Raw genomic sequence first — 24,774 nt, 5'->3', positions numbered from 1 at the left:
AGTAGAGTACAATATTTGTATATAGTGCTTTTTGTCTTTCATGTTAGAGTATATGGCTAAAACAGCGCTTTCCAACTTTACAGAGGTTAGTTCTTTTATTCTCCACATCTTTCAGGTTTTTATATTCTTTATTTAAAATGCAGTGATGTTCATTTATTCCTGTTTTTATTATATGTGGGTTCCCCCCCCATCCTGATTGAATTAATTAATTAATATTTGAGTTTTTGTAATGTTGATGGGGCTCTAAAAGTGAGAAATAAAGAATTATTCTCAGAGAAGTGTTACTCCATCCCTCTAACCTCTTTTCATTTCCCCATTTATTATACTTTCTTCCTACCTACCCTTTTAGATATTATGCATTTTTCTATTTCCAGTGCTTTCTTACATAAAGATAGTATTTCAGTAGGCAAAATACTGTCTCCCTCCAAAATTGCCAAAGTCCTAATCCCTGCAAACTTATTTTAACACAGCAAAAGAGACTTTGCAGATGTGATTAAGGTTAAAGACCTTAAATTGGGAGTGTATTCTAAATTATCCAGGTGTATATAATCAAATCACATGAGTCTTTAAAAGCATAGAAAAAGGTGTGGTCAGAGAGACAGATGAGAGGACTGAAGTAGGGGCAGTAACATTCAACTGTCCTGGTTTTGAAGATAGAAGAAGAAGGCCACGATCCAAAAATAATATGTGGCCAGCCTATAGAAACAGGAAAAGACAAGGAAATGTATTATCTAGAGCATCCAGAAGGGAAGTAGCTGTGCCTACACCTTGTCTTTAGCCCATTGAGACCCATAGTGTACTTCTGACCTATACAACTGTACCATAATAAATAAATATTGTTTAAAGCAGTATGTTTGTGGTAATTTGTTATAGCAGCAATAGAAAACTAACACAAAGATACTCTTTTGCATTTGATGTTTTCATGTAAAAATATTTACAGATCATGCTGTCATTGCATTGATTCTTCCTTCTTGTTTTTAATTCTGTATAGTACTCTATTGTGTGGATCTCCTATGGTTTATTCAACAACTTTATATACAAATCTTTAGTCTTTTCCAATGTTTTGCAGTTGCTTATGATGCTACAATTAATTACATTGTGCATATGTATTTTACATTGTTAAAAGTGACTTTTCAGTGTAAATTCCTAGAAATAATATAGCTTTGTCAAAAAAGTAAGTGCCTCAGTAGTTTTATTATATATTGTTAAATTAGCACCTAGAAGGTTTGTCATAATTTTCATTTCCACCAAAAATGTGTGAGAAAGCCTATTAGCTCACAATTACAGTAAAAGATGTGTAATATTATTTTTTAAATTTTATTTCCATCAATGTTATAAGTGAATAATGGTATCTCAGTGGTATTTTAATTTGTATTTTTTCTAATTATGAGTAAGTTTTGATGCATCTTTTTCATTGTGGTAGAAAGCATAACATTAAATTTACCAGCTTAATTATTTTTAAGCATTCATTTTAATAGTGTTAAGTCTATTCACACTGTTGTGCAACAGATCTCTAGAACATTTTCATCTTGCAACACTGAAATTACATACCTATTAAAAACAAATTTTCCCTCTCAGCTCTGCCTACCTCTTGGCAATTACATTTATACTTTCTGTTTCGACTTTCTGTTTCTATCATTTTGTTCTTGCTGTTGTTGAGACAGAGTCTCACTCTGTCACCTGGGTTGAGTGCAGTGGCACCATCGTAGCTCACTGCACCCCCCAACTCCTGGGCTCAAGTGATCCTCCTGCTGGAACTACAGGTGTGTGCCACCATGCCCTGCTAATTTTTCCATTTTTAGTAGAGAAGGGTCTCACTCTTGCTCAGGCTGGCCTCGAATTCCTGAGCTCAAGCAATCCTCACACCTTGGCCTTTCAGAGTGCTAGGATTACAGGTGTGAGTCACCACACTCAGCTTGTTTTTATCATTATGACTACTTTAGATATTTCGTATTAGTGGAATAATACAGTATTTGCCTTTTTGTGACTGGCTTATTCTTTATTAGCATAATGTCCTTGAGGTTTATTCATACTGTAGCATGTGACAGGATTTCCTTCTTTTATAAGGCTGAATAATATTCTATTCAATTTATATATATATATGTGTGTGTATTGATATATATGCACATATATATCACATTTTCTTTATACATTCATCTATCCATTGACAATTTGGGTTGCTTCCACTTCCTGGCTATTATGAATAACATTGTGATGAACATAGGTGTTCAGATATATCTTCAAGATACTGCTTTCGATTTTTGAATATATGCTCAAACATTAGAATGCTGAATCATATGGTAATTCTACTTTTAATCTTTTGACAAAATACCACAGTGTTTTCCACAATGGCTGCACCATTTTACATTTACCAAGAATGTACAACTATTACAATTTCTCCACACCCTGACCAACATATGTGATTTTCTATTCTTCTGAGTGTGGCCATTCCAATGGTTATGAGGTGATATCTCATTGTGGTTTTAATTTGCCTTTTAGTCTCTCTTTAGCATGGAATATTTTTCCATTTTTCACTTTTATCCTATGTGTGTCTTTAAAGTGAGTCTCTTATAGATAGTATACTTTTGGATATTGGTTTATATCCATTCATTCACTCAATGTCTTTTAAGTGGAACTAGAAGGAGTGGATAATATATTCAAAGTACTCAAAGAAAAATGTTCAGCTATGAATATTGTATCTGGAACACTTGTCCTTTAAAATGAAGAAAAAAATGAAGATTTTCCAAGATAGCAAAAGCTGAGAGAGTTCATCACCTCTAGGCCTACTCTACAAGAAATGCTGAAGAAAGATTTTCAAGTTGAAGCAAAATAATGATAAACAGTAATGCTTTCTATTAATGTTTTTAACCCATTGACATAAAGTACTTGTTGATAGGAAAGGACTTTTTATTGCCATTTTGTTCATTGTTTTCTGTAAGTCTTACAGCCTTTTGTCCCTTCCTTCTTTCTTCTCTGGCTTCTGTTGTCTTTCATTGATTATTTTGTTAGTGACATGTGACATGTTTTTCTTTTTGTTTCCCTTTGTGCATTCTCTGTAGTTATTTTCTTTGTGATTATCACTGCAATTATATAAAATACCTTAAGATTAAATAATCTGTTTTAAACTGATAACAACTTAACTTCAATCATATATAAAAGCTCTACTCATTTATATCTCTCCCACTCCCACCACTTTATGGTATTGATTATATAAATTACAATTTTATTTTATTTATTCATTCACTTATTCATTTTTTAAGACAAGGTCTTACTCTGTTGCCCAGGCTGGAGTGCAGTGGCCCAATCATACCTCACTGTAATCTCTGATTCCTAGGCTCAAGTGATCTTCCTACCTCAGCCTCCCAAGCGGCTGGAACTATAGGTATGAACCACCACATCTGGCACATTTAAAAAACATTTTTACAGAGACGGAGTCTCACTATGTTGCCCAGGCTAATCTCAAACTCCTGGCCTCAAGCAATCCTCCCACCTCAGCTCCTCAAAGTGCTAGGATTATAGGCATGAGCCATCTCACCCAGCGTTAAATTACCATTTTATATTTTGTATCCATTAACATAGATTTATAATTACTTTTATGCTTTCATTTTTAAATTATATATGAGATTTATAATTTATTTACAAACCTATATTACAGTAATAAATAATTATACATTTCTCTCTATATGCACTCTTATTAGAGAATTTCATAGTTTCATGTGGTTCTGTGTTGCTGTTTATCATTCTTTTGCTTCAGATTGAAAAACTTCCCTCATGATTTCTTGTAGGGAAGTTCTAGAGGTTTTTGTTGTCATAGGAAGTCTTCCTTTTTGAAGGACAAGTGTTCCAGTGTAGTAATCTTAGTTGAAATTTTTGTTTTCTTTGAGTTCTTTAAGGTTTGGGCTGAGAAATCTGATAATGTCATGAGAGTTCCTTTGTATGTGATGAGTCTCTCTCTTTTTTTTTTGCTGCTTTCAAATTTTTCTTTGTGACTTTTGGTAATTTGGTTATGTCTCAATGTAAGTATCTTTAGATTTAACATAGTTGGGCTACTTAGAGTTTTTTGAATTTATATGTATATGTACCACCTCACCCCTACCCCAGATTTGGAAAGTTTTGGGCCATTATTTCTCAAATGGTTTTCTACTCCTTTGTCTCTTTCTTCTCCTTTTGTAATTCCCATATTTTGTAAGTTGCTTTACATGATGGTGTCCCATAAGTGTCTTAAAATCTCTTTATTTGTCTTTATTTTTTCCCTTCTTCTCTGATTCAGTAACTTAAAAAGCCCTGTCTTCAAACTCACTGATTCTTTTTATTGCCTGGTCAAATATGCTGTTGAGTCCCTCTAGAGAAATTTTAAATTTTAAATTCTTTGTTATATTCTTCAGTTCCAAATTTCCTTTTGGTTCTTCTTTATAATTTCTTTCTCTTTGTTGATAGTCTCCTTTTGTTCATGCATTGTTTTCCTGATTTTTGTTAATTACCATCTCTGCTCTCTTTTAATTCATTAAGCATCCTCATGATGGTTATTTTGAATTCTTTGGTAATTTACATATTTCTGTTTCTTTAGAGTCTGTTTTTGATATTTTAATTTGTTTCTTGAAATTGGCCCTGTTTCCTGGTTTCTTTGCATGTCTTTTAATCTTCTGTTGGAAGTTTGGCATTTGAAAACTTAGCCAGCTCTCCCAGACTTTGCTTTCTGGTTTTGTACGGGCTGTACTTTCTCCACTCAGCCCGGCTAGATTTTCCAAGACTTCTCTAAACCTTTTCTGGGCGAGCATTCTTTCTGGGTGTATGTATAAGTTCCTAATTGAAAAGGTTCGCTAGTTTCTAGTCAGGCGGCCCTCGTGGTCTCAGGGGTTCTGTGCATTGCTGGTGCCGTACTAAGCTATAATGCTAGAGCGCCACCTACTGTCTGTCTATGGTACTGTTTGTTCTCAGAGGCCGCCAGACTGGCACCCCGTTCCCGTCAGTGGTTGCATTCAGACAGTACTGAAACCAGTATCTCAGGGACCCATTTGAAGTCACAAGGTTGGACACAAGCTCTATTCCTTTCCCTCCCCAGGGAGAACACTGGAGTTGGGGATTTACTCCAAGTCATACTATGTTGTGTCGACGGAGTGACTTTGATAAGAAAGGGTGCCTATGTTCTTATCTGGAGGGCAGGAAACTTTTAGCTGTTGTGTGGATTTCTCATGGAGGCAGTAGGTCTGGATGGCTTGAAAGGGTGGTCAGGAAGAAAAAAGATTAGAAAACTGGGGGAAAGTAGTCTGCACAAGGAGTATATGAATGGATTTATGTATGCGGTATATGGAGAACTTAATCTTTCACATCAATGTCCATCAGTGAATGCAATACAATGGAGGCACTGAACAGTTGGGTGAATTGCACCCCTCATCCAGTAAAACTCAGCCCATTTCTCATTACAAAACAAGGTGTGGAAAGTATTACCCTGATGTGATGGATGGAGACTATGCATTAACCCAACAGCCTGAGTTTATTTTCACTAAGGTTAATATAGCTACAGCTGCTGAAGAATATCTGAACTGCTGGCAGCAAAATTTGATCCTGAGCCTTCAATATGTTATCATCCCTCAAGGGGACAAATTAACTACTTGGTGGCACATTGATTATATTGGACACATGCAACATTGTAAGGAAAAATTCAACTTTACTGGTTTGCTGGTTCTTCAGCAATATGTTAGCTACCACTACTCTGGGTATTCTCAAAGCAACCGGCTTGCCATTATGGGTTTCTTTAGAATATAGACATGGGTCACTAGGCTCCCTTTATAGTACGAAGTCAAAAAATTGCTGCATGGCCTTAGGATTTTCTAGTCTGGTCACATACTTCTGTCTTGCTAGACTATTTGAACATTTGATAAGAAGGCACAATATGTTAGTGTAAACTGAATACATGGTATAGAAAAGAATAGAATAATCACAATAGAATGTTGATACACTGTAACAACACTCAAGAGTGACTCTGTTACAGTGGATGTTATTACTCAGGAGCAGTCATCTTTGAATGGTACTATGTTTGGTGCTTTGCTGGACTGGCCATCCTATTATTTGGGTGGGATGTGGATTTTTCTACCATGTGGCCACAGTAATGGTTCTGCTCAAACTAAAGATGTAACTGCTATCTGTCCACTTTGGGCACCTTTTGCCGGTAAATTAGCATGCATAGAAAGCATTTATTATAGTGGCAAGAGAAATTAACCTCGGTTTTCAAATGGCTATAAAATTGTTGCCACATAAGGGTGGTAGAGAATGGGATACTTGCCACTTGAAAGCTTCATTTGGGTACCTCTATGTAATTCTATGTGTTATGATTACTATAAATAGACAACTGAAACAGACATATCCTGACAAAAATGTGATAACCATGTGCTTAGACCCTTTCACTCCTGAAGACTGAAGGTCTAGGTTACCCCACTGGGAAATGAACTATACCAGCAGAAATGCTGGTTAAACGTGAGGGTTTAACCACTTCTCCATGAGATATGTCTGTGAAGGCTTCCTCGCCACCCAAGTCCAGGAAAGTGACCTCTCCCCTGCATTCCCTATACCTCTCCCCAGACCGAATGACACCGGTTCCAGCCCAGCTGTCTAAGCTGCCAATGCGGGATCCCACAAAACATCAGTGGCAGGCGGGAAGCTCCCAAATTGTGGTGCCCCGCTCTCTGTGGCAGGCTCAGCTGGGAGAGTGCACCCTTCAGAGAGAAGCAGCCCAGCCCTTTGTGAGCTTGTGGATTCAGAGCACTCAGGTGCAACAAGCGAGGGAGGGGTTGCAGCTGCTGGTCGGCTGGAGCTCGAACTACTTTCCCTAGTACAGTGACTAGGGGAGGTGCGGAGGAGGAAGTGTGCAGGCATAAGAAAGCCAGCACTCCAGTCTCTCATGGCACTGTTTCATGGGGTGTCCCTAATGGACACTCAAACACCTGGGGTTCAGTGGTTCACCCCACTATTCCTATTTATCCACTGTGCCTGGGCTTGTGGAGGGCAAAAGGCCCTTCATTATACTTTGAGTCCTGCTGTTCACCAAAGAAAGTCACCTAGGTGGGGTACGGGAAAGCCCTTTACCCTTTCACTGGGCTCGGAGAATCTCTGGGTTTGATCTGAGCTGCTAGTTTCTCCACTCTAGATTCCTCTTTCTCAGCTTCACAGTTTTTCTTCGTGGGGTCCCTAGACATCTTTGTTGTCTCTCTCTGTGATCCACAGCTGAGCTGCGACTCTTCGCTTTCCTCAGTCCAATATTCTACCTTCTAGCCAGGATGGTCTGACAAGCAGTATCTCTCATCAGCCATCTTGGCCCTTTCCCTGAGTTCAGTACTATTTTCAACTTTAGGCGTCTGTTAGGGGTCTTGGAATGTATTCCCCACAGGTAAGGGAGGACCACTGTAATAAAAAAAAATTTCTCAACAAAGAGCCTGGACCTGATTGCGTAACCAGTGAATTAATCAAACTTTTAAAGAATAAGCAACAATTTATCTCAATATTTTCCAAAAAATTTAAGAAGAGAGAACACCTCCTAACTCATTGTATGAGGCCACCATTATCCTGATACCAAAGCCAGATAGACAGTACAAGAAAAGAAAATTGCAGACCAGCATCCCTTATGAACATAGATGCAAAAATCTTATACCAAATGCTAGCTAACTGCACTTGATGGCGTATTAAAAGGATTATATGCCATGACCAAGTGGGGCTAATTCCTGGAAGTAATGCATATCCATAGGAAGACGAGTGGATAAGCGAAATGTAACACATACACACACAATGGAATATTGTTCAGCCTTAAAAAGGAAGAAAATTTTGACATGCTACAACATAGATGAAACTGGAAGACATAGTGAAATCACAAAAATATAAATACTGCATAATTCTATTTATATGAGGTACTTAGAGTAGCGAAAATTATAAAGACAGAAAATAGTATGGTAATTGCCAGGGGCCAGGGGGAAGGAAAGAATGGGATATTATTTAATGAGTGCTATGTCCACTCAGAATTCATATGTTGAAACCTAAATATCAATGTGACAATATTACAGGGTGGGGCATTTGGGAGGTGATTATAACATGATGGCAGTGTAGCAGCAGCTTTTCGCTCCGCGGTTCAGCACTAAAGGAATAATTACTCGAAACACATAGTGTTTAGAGAGAAGAGGAGAGACCAAAATCTAAAGGAGAAAATGGCCTCCTCAGCTAAGTTCTTTCCCATATTTATTACCAAGGATATGTGCAGAAGTTCAGGGAGTACACAAAAACGTGAAAACTCAAGCAAGCATAACTCTTTGCAGATAAGGAACAAGATGGGTAGATATCAGCTAATAATTCTTAGAACAAAGAACTTAGCTGGAGGAGAAAGGTCTGGGCCGTTTCCTAACTTCTTTAAGGACATCCGTACACGTCAGCTGTTTTCAGCTGACCTTTGCACGCAGCAAACAAGCAGTTTTCACCTGTCCCTTCATTCGTTCTGTTCACATTCTTTCCATCCATCCATTCTTTCCTCTAGGCCCAGCCCCCACATGGCGGAGCTGTCATAAATGAGATTAGTGTTCTTATAAAAAGGGCTCCAGAGAGCTGCCTTGTATCTTCTACCATGTGAGGACACAGCTTGAGGTGGCATCTATGAACCAGAAAGTGGGCCCTAACCAGACACTAAATCTGCCAGTTCCTTGATCTTGGACTTAGCCCCAAGAACTATAAGAAATGATTTTCTTTTGTTTAAAAGCCACTCAGTTTATGGTATTTTGTTATAGCTGTCAAATAAACTAAGTAGATATAGAATTTCAGTTTCGCAAGATGAAAAGAATTCTGGAGATGGACTGTGTGGTGGTTGTGCAATAATAAGAATGTACTTAATATCATTGAACTCTACACTTAAAAATGGTTAACATAGTAGATTTTATGTTATGTATATTTTGGCACAATGAGAAAATTTAAAAAAATGAAAATAAAAAGTCAAATTGAAAAAAGTAGAAAGATTATTCTACAAAATGTGTATAGAGATTCGATTGAGATGATTAACAAAGCCAAAAACTTGTTCTCAGAGAAGTTATTTCCTGCCTAGCAAAGCAGACAAATCTACTGATCAGAAGAAATAAATATATTTAGAGCAAACAGACATTTACAATATAAGCCCCAAATTGAATATTGCTAAGGCAAGAATCTAGTGTTTACACATATTGATTTCCTATTAACTGCTTCTCACCTAGGCAAATTCATTGTGCAATTTTTCTTCTCTGGTGACAAGTAACAGATATTTCAAGATAGTTAATGATTATCACTTTAATGCAAGCTTCTTGAGTTTTCATTGTACATTCATTAAAAAAAAACTTAAAACAATGCCTAGTATATATAAGAAACTCAGTAATTAATTATTAAATCACTGAATTATATCACAAATAATCATGGAAACCTGAGAGTCAATCATCCAGTTATTGAATTTCTAGTCTAGGCTAAGACTGTGTTCAAAAAAGAACTTTGAACTGAGAAAAAGGTCACACATTTCTGATGAAAGGCCATACACCTTCCTTTCATTTAGTTCTTTTGACTCTGCAGTTTTGAAAAGACTTCAGAAATCAACCACTCAGTCAAGTGGGGAAACCAGAAAGATAGACAATGAGTACATAAACAAAGCGGGCAAAGGACATGAACAGAAACTTTTCAAAAGAAGATAGAGTAATGGCCAAAACATATGAAAAAATGCTCAACATCTCTAATTATCAGGGAAATGCAAATCAAAATTACAATGAGATATCACTTAACTCCAGTGAGAATGGATTTTTATCAAAAGGTCCCAAAACAACAAATGGTGGTGTGGATGTGGAGAGATAGGAACACTCTCATACAGCTGGTGGGACTGCAAACTAGTACAACCTCTATGGAAAGTAGTATGGAGATACCTCAAAGAAGTAAAGGTAGACTGACCATTTGATCCACCAATCCCATTACTGGGCATCTACCCAAAGGAAAAAAAGACAGTCTATAATAAAGAAATCCGCCCTCGAGTCTTATAGCAGCACAATTTGCAATTGCAAACATGTGGAAACAACCCAAGTGCCCATATGAGTGGATTAATAAAATGTGGTATATGTATACTGTGGAGTACTACTCAGCCATAAAAAATGGTGAACTAATACCTTTTCTATTAACCTGGACAGAACTGGAGCTCATTCTTCTAAGTGAATTATCACAAGAATGGAAAACATGTACACACCATTAAATTTGTAGTAATCTATCAATACATAGGCACATATGGAAGTAACATTCATTTGGGTGCCAGATAGGTGAGGGGGGGAGAAGAGGATCAGTAAAGTCACACCTATTGGGTGTGGTGTGTGCTGTCTGGAGGATGGGCACACCTGTATCTGTGACTCTGGTGGTACAAAGGGAATTTGTGTAAACAAAGTGTCTGTAGCCCCGTAATATTCTGAAAAAAAAAAAATACATAAACAAATAGTCACAAGGAGTCATGTAAAAAATGCATATTTGAAATCATGTAAAAAATGTATATTTGGATCAAGTCTCCAGATATAGCTTTCAATTTACAGGAAATTTGTGGAATAAAGAAACATATTAAATAGCAACATATTTTTGCTACCAGCAAACTCTAGGCTATAGGAAACTACATAGTGAAGAGCCTAATATTGTCAAGAAAATAGGCCGGGCGCGGTGGCTCACGCCTGTAATCTTAACACTCTGGGAGGCCGAGGCAGGTGGATTGCTTAAGGTCAGAAGTTCGAGACCAGTCTGACCAAGAGCGAGACCCCGTCTCTACTAAAAACAGAAAGAAATTATCTGGCCAACTAAAAATATATACAGAAAAAATTAGCCGGGCATGGTGGCGCATGCCTGTAGTACCAGCTACCTGGGAGGCTGAGGCAGGAGGATCGCTTGAGCCCAGGAATTTGAGGTTGCTGTGAACTAGGCTGACGCCATGGCACTCACTCTAGCCCGGGCAACAAAGTGAGACTCTGTCTCAAAAAAAAAAAAATAAAAAGAAAAGAAAAGAAAAGAATCTACAAGACAAAAGAAGAAATGGTAATGGTATCTGCAGTTAGAAACATTTACTATGAGCTGGTAAATTTTGAAGATGGGTGATGTGTACACGTGGTTTCATTATACTAATGTCTCCACTTGGATGTATATTTGAATTTTTTTTAGTAAAAATTAAAGCAATATACATAAAGTAGTTTTTTATTGAGAATCTATGCTAAAGAAATCGGCAAAGCTATTTTTATATGCTATGTCCTTAAAATATATTATGAAATAAGTATTTTTCTTCACAGTTTATAAATAAAACTATATGTCAAATAATTAAAATATATTATCTGTAGTCAGAGCTAATCAGAGAGGATTAAACTCAGACTTGATGGAGTCTCCTTAAGGTATTTTTCCTTTGGATAATTAATACTCAATTATAAGAGAGTCTATTTGGGAGGTCCATTTAAATACAGGTTGAGTATCTCTTATCCATTCATGTGACCAGAAGTGTTTTGAATTTCAGATTTTTTTTCAGATTTTGAAATATTTAGAAATACATAATGAAATTTTTTGGGAATTATATCCAAGTCTAAACATGAAATTCATTTGTTTTATGCACACCTTATATATATAGACTGAAGGTAACTTCATACAATATAGATATTTTTGTCATTCACAGTTTTTCAAATTTATTTTAATTTATATGTAATAGTTATACATATTTTGCAATACATGTGATATTTTGGTATTTGTGTACAATGTGTAATGATCAAATCAGGGTATCTATCACCTCAAATATTTAACTTTTCTTTGGGAACATTACAATTCTTCTAGCTAATTTGAAATATAAAATAAATTATTAACTATAATTTCTCTACTGTACTATCAAATACCAGAACTCATTTTTTCTATCTGTTGTACAATATTTTTAATAATTTTGTGCATGAGACACATTTTTGACGGCTTTTTGACTGTGACCCATCACACGAGGTCAGATGTGAAATTTTCAACTCTAGCATCATGTCAGGGTGCAAAACATTTCAGATTTTGGAGCATTTTTGGATTAGGCATACTCAAACTGTATGCAAAGAATAACTCACACTACTATGTAATTTGTTTTAAGTGCCCATATAATTATTGAGAATGAGAGAGAGAGTTATGTGGCCTTATTTATCCATGCTCAGGGAGCAATCACTTTATGGTTTGTATACATTCATACATTCATAGGTGTATATGAAGACAGATTAATAGAAGATGATTGAAGCTCTAAAAATAATGACTTACAGAATAGTGTGTCCTTTGAGGAGAGATAAAGAAATACGAAAAAGAGTCTCAAATAAATAAAAATATAAACCAACAAATAAAAGCACTCTCCCCAACTCCCTACTTTTTCTTTTTGGTCATGTTTAAGTAACAGATGAGTTTCTGTTGTGTCACTTTGTTGTGGGAATGCACTGCCTTTTCCAAAATATTTAGGAGTTTTAGAAATTAAACTAGAAGGATGCACATAAATCAGCATTGTGAACAAGAAAATATCATACTTGTGTATAGTATAATAAAATGAATTTCTTTTATAAATTAGGACCAGACTTCTTTGAAAGAATTCTGAAGAAAAAGGTTGAATAATTAACACTGCAAACTATCTAATTCTTTTAGCAAAGCTTATTTCACAGTTTTGCTTCAGTGTTCACCAGCTGTAGAGAAGGCAATTCAAACTCCCTAAATTAATCCCAGCTGCAGTGCTTGCAACACAATTAACACATTTAAAAGTGATAAATATATGTTAAAAAACAACAATTTGGGGTCAATTTAAAACAAGCTGTCAGAAAGTCGGAGATTGCCTAAATCCTTTTCATTTCTTGTCTGCTAATTGTAAATTTTCATAATCAATTTGGATCTGGGGAAAGGTTTAAAATTACTAAAATATTAGTTCTATTTTCAAAAATGTGTGTGGTTTTTTTTAAACTCCAAGAGAAAGAGATAACTAGAAAAGTGTTTCATAATGTCAGAGAACATGGAAGAAAGATACTGGCTCATTCCTTTTGACATTCCAAAGAGAATGGAAAAGAATCTTCATGGTGCTATCAAAGGGATACCTCCTGGATAAATAATTATAAATAAGATATGGCCACTATGTTAGACACTTATTTATCCACATGCCATATGATTTCCATGCCAAACAATCCTTACAATGGGAAATCATCCAGATGGAAATCACCAAGATTCAGGAAGTGATGGTTTGATGATCGGTATACATGGAACTGATTTAAGGACTTCTCACTGCCATTTTTCAACTCAATTCCATGTCCCTGGAATAAATATTTACAAATATACCTACCTTTACTGAGATAGTATTTACCAAAAAGTAAAAAGTTTTGATCGAGAAGCTTTCAGGATTTAGCTGGGAAATAGATTATACCTTTCCTTTTGGAAACAAATGGGAAATGTATTGTGTACTTAGAATTCTCTTTATGTCCATTTTATCATTTCATCCTCACAATAATCATTTCAGTATTATTAGATCCATTTTTATACTTGAGGAATGTGAATATCATAATAAATGTTTGCCCAAGATTAAATAAGCAAATATGAATATATTAATATAAACTAACACACCACAATAATTTTTTATTTCAGTGGTATAGTGTTTCTAAACATTTTACAATTATATTACTCAATAGTGACTGCTCTTTTATTTTCATAAAATAAGTGAAAATATAGTTAAAATTACTTGAGAAAATTTAGCACCTTCATTTTTAGTGGTGGTCGTTCATAATTTAGAGGCTTGAATCAGAAATATGGCAGAGAAAATAATTATCCAGCCTGGTAATAAATTAAATACAAATCAACAAAGAACAGAATAGATAAGCATGGTCCCCGAGACTGGGAATTTAGGTATCTGGAAACATCTTACCTCTACATTAGCACCCCAAAAATGATATACTTACATATAAATAAACAAAATATGTTTAAGATCCATATGAAGAAAACTACAAAATTGATGAAAAAAATCAAAGAACTAAATAAATGGAGAGATATTTTATGTTCATGGATAAGTAGATTCTTTATCATCAAGCTGTCAGTTCTTCCCAATTTGATGTATAGATTCAATGCAATTGCAAAGAAATTCCAATAAGTTATTTTATGGATATCAACAAACTTACTCTGAAGTCAATGTGGAGAGGCAAAAGACAGGGAATAGCAAACACAATATTGAAAGAGAAGAACAAAGTGAAAGCACCAATACTACCTGACTTCGAGACTTAATATAAAGCTACAGTAATCAAGACAGTTTGGTATTGGTAAATAAATAAATAAATAAATAATAAAAGACAAATATATCAGAGAAAAAGAATAGAGAACCTAAAAATAGATCAACATAAATACAGTCAGCTTATATCTGATAAAAGAGCAAAGGCAATACAATGGAGAAAAGATAGTCACTTTTACAAATTATGCTGGAAAAATTCAACATTGACATAAAAAAAAAAGGAATCTAGACAAAGACCTTACACCTTCACAAAAATTAACTCAAAAATTGATCTCAGACCTTAATGTTAAGTGAAAAATTCTAAAATTCTTAGAGATAGCATAGAAAATCTAAAGGACCTTGGGAATGACAATGACTTTTCAAATACAATCCCATGAACAATGAAAGAATTTCTTCTTTGAGAAAGACACCATTAAGAGAATGCAAAAACAAGACACAGAGTAGAAGAAAATATTTGCAAAACACCTATTTCATAAAGGATTATTATTCAAAACATACAAGGAACCCTTAAAATGCAACAATATGAAAATAAACAAGCCAATGAAAAAAATGGGCAAAATACATGAACAGACATTGCACCAAAGAAGATATACAGATGGCAAATAAACATATGAAAACATACTCAACATCAAATGTCATCAGGGAACTGGAAATTAAAACAAGATACTACTATATACCTATTAGAATAACAAAATCCAGAACACTGACACCACCAAACACTGGGGAGAATGTGGAACAACACGAACTTTCATTTATTGCTAATGGGAATGCCAAATGATACAATCAATTTGTAAGACAGTTTGGTAGTTTTTTATAAAACTAAAAATACTTTTACCATATGATCTAGCATTTACACTTCTTGGCATTTACTTGAATAAGTTGAAAACATGTATCCAAACAAATATTTGTACACAGGTGTTTATAGCAGCTTAGCTATGATTGCAAAAACTTAGAAGGAATCCAGATGTCCTTCAGTAGGTGAATGGATAAAAAAACTGTTATGTATCTGGACAAGGGAATAATATTCAGCACTAAAATGAAATTGTCTATCAAGCCATTAATAGACATTGAAGAACCTTAAATGCATGCTACTAGATGAAAAAAGTCAGTCTGAAAAGGCTATATACTGTATGGTTCCAACTCTATGATATTCTGGGAAAGACAAAACTATGGATACAATAAAAATATTACAGGTTGCTCAGGGTTAGGGAGGAGGTATGAATAGGTTAAAACACAGAGAAGTTTTAGGGCAGTAAAATTATTCTGTATGATATTATTAAAATTATGGTGGATACATGTTATTGTATATCTTTCCAAACCGATAGAATGTACTATACCAAGAGTAAGCCCCAATATAAGCTATAGCCTTTGGGCAATACTGATATGTCAGTGTAGGTTCATCAGTTGTAACAAATGTACCACCTGGGTAAGGGATGTCAATAGTAGGGACAGCAGTGACTATGCAGAAGCAAAGGGTGAATGAGAACTCTCTGTACTTTTCACTCAATTTTTCTGCGAATCTAAAACTGTTTTAAAAATAACTAATTACATAAATATATAGGATTATGAAGAAAACTTCAAAATACAGCATTAACACATTTATGATAGAGTACTGTGTGTGTTTATATAGAGAAATACATGACATGATGATACAATAGGTGTATTATATACCCAAATCTTAAAGTAATAATAAAGGTAAACAATATCTTGAGAGATCTACAACAAATACCTCTGCACTAAATTTTTTTTCAAAATCATAGCCACTGCTAATGCTACTGCTACTTTTATAATAGAGGGTATATTTCTCCTACACTCTGAATTTTTCCCCCATATCTTTTGGAGATTCACGAAACAAAGGCAAAAAACCCTGATGAACTTCTTTGTAAGACAGAGGCAAGTTCTCTTGGTGACACAGTTCTGCAGCATGATGATGAGAGTTTCTTTTCTGAAGTCTCAGCTTAGAATCTGTTTCATCATCCTTTACAACTAAGATTTGTCCACACTCCTTAAGAAATCCTTTCTCCTAATACTGACAAAAGTGTACTCTCTTTTCTGCAGTTAGAACATTGACACATAGGGTAGGTAAGAGTGAAGGGTTAGGCAGGAACGCAAGCTCTCTGTATCCTTCCCATGCCAGCTCAGTTTCAATGTCAAGAGCAGTATTTATAACAGTTTTACATAGTGAAGTCAGAAAAGATTTTCTTTGTGAAATTACAAAAACAAGCAGTAAAAAACTAGTTTCCGTTACCTAAGGAAATGGACACAATGAGAACTGGAACTCATATCCAAACATGTATTATTTTATTATAGAATCCATGTTCTTTGAATGTTGCTCATTGCTATACCACAGTGCCTCCACTTTAATTTCATCCAAGAGAAAGGCTGTGCCACAGTGAAGCCTTGCCTCTTTAAGAAGGTTTTATTGTATAATACCCGTGTAAAATAAACAAACTAATAATTTCTTTAAGGGAATAGTGAGTTTTTTTTTAAAGTAATGATATTACTTAAATAATTTTGGTGCTTCCCAAATTATACTAATCATAAGGAAACATTCCAATATAAATGTGAGAATAAATTGAATGTAAGTGAAGTACTCTAAAATCCTTAAAAGAAGACTAGGGATATTACAAGTTTTTTTTTTTTTTGGATATTGCTTTCTTAAGTTATGGAAGAGAGCAACACTAGAGAGGTTATTTTATATCTAATTTAAGATTACATTTTCTTGTGTATGGTAAGGGAGCAAGACTGGAATACGTGAGGGTTTGCTAGTAAAAGCAAGAGAAGAGAGAGACTTAGAGAGATCAAGATTCATATTCAATAATGCAGTCTCAACTGTTATCCAAGGCCAACATCAAGAGAGCTATTCAAATAAGTTCTGCATTACAAAAGTTGCTGTCCTAAGGATGAGGCTTTTTATAGATTTTTTTTTCTTTATGCTAGGAACTTTACTTCTATGGGAGATTTCAATTGCTTTCTGTCGAACCTCAATAAATCTGGGACAACAACTGAACTGCCAGGGGGAATGATAAAGTTGAATGAGATCTAAAAAGATTTACTATTAGTCAATGTGTAGAGAGAAATTTATTCAAACATTAAAAATTATATTTCCCAACCAAAAAAGAAAAAAAGTGGTGTGGGAGTCAGTCTTATGTCAACATATTGCTGATGAAATCCGGGACTGTTTATTCAGTGGAGGTCTACAGCGTTGCCTGTATCCCATCTTCATCTCATGGCATCCAGTGATATTCAGGGACGAAATGAGAGTGACCTACATTCTGTGCAATGCATCATCCATAAAAGTGACTCAGAGGAAAGCAATTCCCATTAGGTTTAACCTGTGAATTATGTTTGAAAATACAGTTATTACAATTTGCTATTTCTCAGCTGATGGCTGGATGTGTCCACCTTGCTGTAAATCTCAATTTCTTACAGATGAAGCTGGAGGAAAAGTCATTGTAAAATAATATAGCAAGTAGTAATGAGTAAACTTCTAAAATATTTGTTTGATTGTTTAAGATTGACTGTAGTGAATGAAATACTTATCTGAATTTACTTTCCTTCTTTTCTATTATATCTCTTTAATTGTTCTACATTTTTAAGAGTCATAGAAATATTACCTTTCATAGGTAAGTTGAAGCCTTATTGCTTCATTGACAAATAAAGCTGACAAATCTTATTTGAAAAAGTGTTCATTTTAGTGAAATGGAAAATTAGAACTTAGAAATAGTTTCTTTAGGCATCCCTATTTGTGCCAGTGAACTTGTAATTTATCTCAGTATAGGTATATATCACCCAATATAGATATCTTATCCCCTAAATAGTGTTTCTGATTTGATTAAATTATAAGGGAAACAATCTGTGGTTAGAATGGGACAAAATCAAATGACTCATTGCTATGGTTCAGAATACATGTGTGCATTTACACACACACACACACACACACACACACACACACAGACAGTAGTTCACATGCAGAATTCTAATCTTGGCCTACTTTCAGAGACTGCTGATTATAATGCAACTGTCCAGTTTTTTCCTGAAGATAGCTTTAAAAATGCAGTGATGAGTCCACAAGAAAGAGCTAGCACAAGATATGGACCATGAAAACTTTGTTCTTAATTTTTTTAAATATTTTTTTCTACATTTGAGCAGATTCAAAGTTTAAGTCTTCACTTGAGTTTGAATAAAGTGCATATTAATATTTACTTAGAGTTTTTAGGTACATTAGCAAACAGGCTCACCTATCACCAAAGAAGTTGCTTACCACAACTCTTTTTTAACGTCTTACGGGAGCCAGAAATGTGAACATCAAACGGTAATACTCTTTATTTATTCTTTTAAAATGGAGAGGAAAATAATTTTCAAAATAGATTAATATATTGTTTAATCTAAAAATATCACAGTTAGGAAAAACAATAAAACTCATTTTCTTCTTGTCTCAGTTTCTTCTCTTAGTAAAATAAATATTTAATACTTTGGATATATCTTGAGTAAGATATTCTAATAAAGACACATATGAAGTATTTAGCAATCCCAATAAGAATAGGGTGGTAGCATGGCTTATAGTAAAACTATTAAAGTAAAACTATTAATATTAATAGTAAAACTATTAAAATTTCTCTGCTTAAAGAGGGAAAAAATCCTGATATAGTTAATAGTATCAATTGCCATTTTTGAAAATTCTACACTCACATTTCAAGGTAATTTACCTACCGACATAGCATCCTTTATCTAGGAAAGAACTTATTGGTCAGGGAATGTAATTATCAGTTCAACTTGAAATATTTAAATTATAATATAACTTATACTGATTTTATATGTAATCTAAGTAATACCTAGGATCCTATGTAGTTAAGGTCTATCATTAACTTCACACTATAGAGTAACACTAAAAGAAATGCAGCCTTGTCTTCAAAAGTCGTGTCAATCATTCTAATTTTTCCAAATTTTTACTTGCATTTATCAAAGGACATCAAGAGATATATAAATCATGTTGTAATACTTTCTAAACCTTGTAGATATGCCCCAAAGTTTTTCTCTTTACCTGTTACTCTCAACATCGACAAAATAAAGGTTCAAGATCCTGATTTTTCTCTTTTCCTCATTAATTTAACTTCAACAGTTCTTCACTTATAAAAATTTGTTTGTTTCTAATGAAACATCCTACTCTTATTTTCTAGTTCTGTACCTTCACCCTAATTTTCTAAGTATCTATTACAAAAGTTCAGGACTCCAGCTGATCATTCATCTTAGAAGTTGGAGAAGGTAGAAGGGTTATAGCCAAAGACAGGAATTTCTTTAGGGAGAAATAATTCCCAGAGTTAAATTATGGAAAGTGAAGCAATAATGAATATTGTTACCTTTATTACTATTTCTATCTTTATTCCTGTTACATATATCAGAACATATCCTGTCCTGAAGTGGTGGGTGTTCTGGGAAGCAAAGACTAACACACTTGAAGCCACAGCAAAGGAAAGAGAATAAATTGTATAATATAAATTTATATACTATGACTCTTCAAAGAAGAGAAGTATAGATATTTGGGAAAATTAAATAATTTTTCATTGAAAAAATGGACTATGATTTACACATTTACGGGTCAATTGGGAAGGGGAAACATAGGAGAGAACACAGCGGAAGAAAAAAACTAGAGTGAATACACAAATCAGGGATGCATTTAGGCAGATGAAAGGCAACAATATGAACAGAAGAGAGGAAATATTTTTGGAAGCTTTATAATGTAGCTTAGTGCAATACATAATTCACCAAGAAATTGTTTTTAATACTTAAAGTTTCAAGCTGTCCCAATTTCTGTATATTAAAGCAGTATTTCATTGTGTATTTGCAATTAATTCCAATCCAATTTTTTAGGAACTGCTCATTCACTATCTTTGTCTCTCTCTCTTTTTTTTTTTAAATTTCAGCTCATCATAGGAGTACAAAAGCTCAGGTCACATACATTGCCCATGTCCCGCCCATCCCCCTGAGTCAGAGCCTCAAGCGTGTCCATTCCCCAGACAGTGCGCCTGGCACTCACCATGTAGTCATACCTTTGTCTTTCTTTTTTACCATCTTTACATTAGCATCTCTCATTTCCATCACATGAATACATCCCTGGCTTCCTGCCATTTGCTTATTATTACCTCCACTGAAGAAAACAAACAAACAAACAAATAAATAAATACACAACAATCACTTATGCTAACTCTTAATTGTTTTGCTAATACTTTGGTTAAGAAGAGAGGTTTGAAAACACAGACTTTGATAAAACTTCAAGATTTTCTTTGTAGTGAAACTACCTATATTGTGACATTTAGAAAACCTTTTTAAGAGGAAGATTGCAATTTAAAGAACTGTTTATTTTGAGATTATTGTCATTGAATGAAGGAGAATTTGCTCATCATATTTTTTTCTACTGGCACCATTAAAGCAGAGAAACATCTGGAGGAAATGTAATAATATTTATGTTTGGCTACAATTTTTCAAAATATTCTATAAATAAAATTTTAATATTCTTAACAATTTATTTCAAATATTTGAATTTTGCTTATTCTTGAGTGCTATACATACATACATATATATATATATGCACACACAACTTGGAATAAGAAGAGCTATGGTTGTCTTCAGTATATATTTTGGACTGAATATAAGAAAATGACTGAGAAAACAGTGGGTAGAGAGTGGAATGTGCTGACAGAATGTGAGGTACTCTTAACTGCCTAATATTTAAAAAATTATTAATAGTCTTGAAAAAACAAAGATTAACACTGTCTATGTTTGAAAGTAGAATCCATTAGAGATTCTTATACTTTTGGTTTTCATGAACCAGAAAGACTGATAATTTTTTAGTTTTCCAAGAAAGATCAATTGCAAATAACACTAAAAATGGTAACTGCGATTATCTCTGGGAATAAAAGTGAATTTAAAAGGGATGGAGAAAATGAACATTCACTTTTTATTACATATGCTTAGATATTACTTGTTACTTTACCAGAGCATATAGTCCTGTTGCACAGAAGTATAAAAAAAAACACTACCATTTATTATCATGATTATTACATGAAACAGGATTATGTTTAAAACCATAAACACATAATAGCACAGAATTCTTTAAATTAATTTAGAAATAAATACTTATTATGTTGTTTCTATTTTATTGTTTTGCCATGGACCCATTAAAAGCAACCATAAGAATGATAACAATAGCTAACATTTAAAAGTAAATTTTATATTCTAAACACTGTTGTTCAAGATACATACATGAGTGTGTATGTCTGCACACCTTCCCATTTAATCCTCAAAGGGAAAACAATAACACCGTACCACAGGCACTATTTAAATATTCCATTTAAGAAAGGAGAAACCTACGGGTTAGAGACATGACATAAGGAAGGATTTATATACAAGCAGTTGTTAAGGATTGACCTCTATCCTTACTATTTTATGGATGTAAGGTGTTGCAAAAACTGTAAAATAAATTGAGAAGGAGGAATCTGTGAAACTGGCGTAGGTGAAATTAGTGCACATACTAATTTTGAAAATTCTTGAGGAAAAGTATCAACAGTAATGTTACTTTTTAAAGAAAATATGGTGACACTTTATTGGAACTCAAAAGAGGGATACTTCACAAATATTAGGCTTGTTATATTTCTGTGTGGTTAAGGTCAGTGAATAATCAAAGGATTATGTCTGTTTTTTCCAATAATTTTGTTTCCTCAAGTTTATATCACTACTTCAAGTAGGCATACTTTAGGTACACTAGGATTGTCATCAAAGGATATTTTGGGTGAACACAAGCAACTCAATATTTTGATATTTGTTATTTGCCATGAATGCATTTCAAGTCTATCTCTTATAAATGTTGTCTACAATGTAAAAATAAATGTAAATTTAAATAAATGTATGTGCATATAAATACATATACAGAGAGAATTATCTATATCTATCTACCTATCTATCTTTATCAAGAATCCTACTAATTTAAAAGCCATTTTTGATGTTTTTATTTTTTTGTTGACACTATCAATACAGTTTTAAAAATGTATTAGGATCTAAAATTTTCAGACCCTGAAGTATAATTTCAAGCCTGCATTATTGAACACCACGGGATTTTCTGAGCATCTGAGAGGAGGATAATGACCTTATAATGACCCCTCTAGTTCACAAAGTCATTACATTTTTTTTTTTTCAAATTCTTTAGTGAATGTTTTGTCTCTGACTCTGTAAGAGCACCATATGGTGGCATCTAAGTCATTTAAGACAATTTGTAGATGTCACTGTTGCCTGTGATGTTGGGGGTACAGGGGTAAACTTGTTAGAATGTAGATTCATATCTTTCAGATTTTTTTCTGTTCATTCTAAGTTTAACAAGACAATTATTTATTATTTTGAGTGAGTAATCCATACATGAAATCAAATTCCATGAATGAAGTATATAAAAATCTATCTTCCCTGAGGAGGAAAAAAACTACTTTTTCTGATTGCTGAGTATTAGGCAGAGAGGTTTTCAATGACTAGGGCTAGTTAAACCATAAGAAAATCAACTTGATTCAAATTTAAATATGGATATCCCCGTTAAGTCTAGATTTGGGAGGAGAGAAGCTATCAATAGTTGAATAAGGTTTATTGCCAATATTCTATTTATTGTAATCCTTTTTAGTTTCAAAATATGAGAACTTTCTGTTGAAAATACTACTAAATGTTGGGATTATTTGAACTTAACTTTTGAAATCCATGTTACATTCACAGTCTTACCAAGAAAATCCTCAAAGAAGTATTTCTCATGCAAGAAAATGTTTAGAACAATAAATAACTCATTAGCTTGTAAGAAGATATAGTTCCAATATGATATCTAATTAAACAAAAAATACCATCCAATATTTTATTCATAATATTTTTTATGAAAATAAAATTTTCTAGAGAAATAAATATATTTGTAATATCTACAGATAAATAATACATTGTATAAGTGAACAATTATTCTCTATTAGGAATAATAAAGTACCAATTCTAGTAGGTTCTAAATTTTTCCTATGTTAAAGTAAGGATCAGTATTTCTTCTCTTGTGGCTAATTAAAGTTGTGCTTGTTCCCCTGTAGCAGTGGAGAATTAAAACATGTATAGAAATACATTTTGTAAATTTTCAGGTTAGGAAATTCATTCCTCAAATACTTTTAGGATTTAAAACATTGTAAATTACTTAATTTTCACTCTTTTTATTTGCTAACTAAAAAATAGCTATAATAAAAGGCCGAAGATGAAGAATTTAAGTTCTGAAATGAGGCTGTCTGGGTTTGAATATTGCTCCCTTTTCGCTACGTGTTTGTAGACAAATTACATCCATGGGCCATAGTTTCTTTATCTATAAAATGCAGGTAACACTTCCAATCTCATTAGGCAGTAATAAGCATTAAATAATTTGATACAAATAAAGAACTTGGAGTGATGCCTACTTTTATAAAGCATTAAATAAATGTTAGTTATTAACTATTGAAATGTTATCACAATACATATTCATTTATGACTCTATTTTCCTATGGAAGTACATTTAACAAATATTCTGTCTCTTGATGTGATGTAAGAGTTACTTTATGCAATAAAGAATACATATTGATGGCACAGTTTCCCAGCAGTACTGAGAATGAGTTCCACATGCCATGGCCATTGATGACCGGAGTCCCTGGGCTCTTTTTTCTAGTCTGTAAACACCCTTGTCTGTCACTTCAGTAAGCTGAATACATGTTTCATGTCTCCTGTGCGTCATGACATGCAAGGGTTTGTATGAAGCACTTTGTATTGCTAGAATCATCACATTTAATAAGACTAATAATACATTTCAATAATCTGTCATGTTGTTGGGAAGACTTAGGGCTGTATAACACACCAAAATAACACCCAAACCAATCCTAAATTAGTCAGTTTTTACACACAAGTGTATGTAATTCTAGCATCTCTGATTGCCTCAGTGAAGTATCAAAAATCATTGCCAATTTTCTTTACTGATAGTTGCACTTTCCATAATAACACCAGCTTGTTTGAATTCTAGATTTTCTCATAAAAATGTTATTTTTAATAAACATCAACATCTTTTATTTATCTGCTTAGAAAAATGTTTGTGTTTTAATTCTGTTTTCTTTAAACAACTTCACAACATTTGACTTGCTACTGATTTTTTTTCCTATATCATATCACTTTTAAGAATTTAATTTTGGGTATGGCCCATCAAATCAAAACCACAATTCATGTACCAAAAAATTAAATTTACATTTATGTATCAATTTAGAACAATAAAATTGAAGGAGTAAACTGAATATGTTCAAGGAGCTGTTTTGATGTGAATACACAGTCTAAACCAGAGCTTGATCATTTTATTTTGAAAAATATTAAGATCACAGAAAAAATAATTTTGTACCAAAACAATTATACTTTCTAAGATCTGAATATAACCAAATAATTTAGTATGCTCATATTTTTCCATCTGATATTTGCATATATGTGTTTGTTATCTAAGG

The sequence above is a fragment of the Lemur catta genome, chromosome 1 (assembly GCF_020740605.2).
Source record: "Lemur catta isolate mLemCat1 chromosome 1, mLemCat1.pri, whole genome shotgun sequence".
Lineage (NCBI taxonomy): Eukaryota > Metazoa > Chordata > Mammalia > Primates > Lemuridae > Lemur > Lemur catta.
This window is presented reverse-complemented; position numbering follows the sequence as displayed.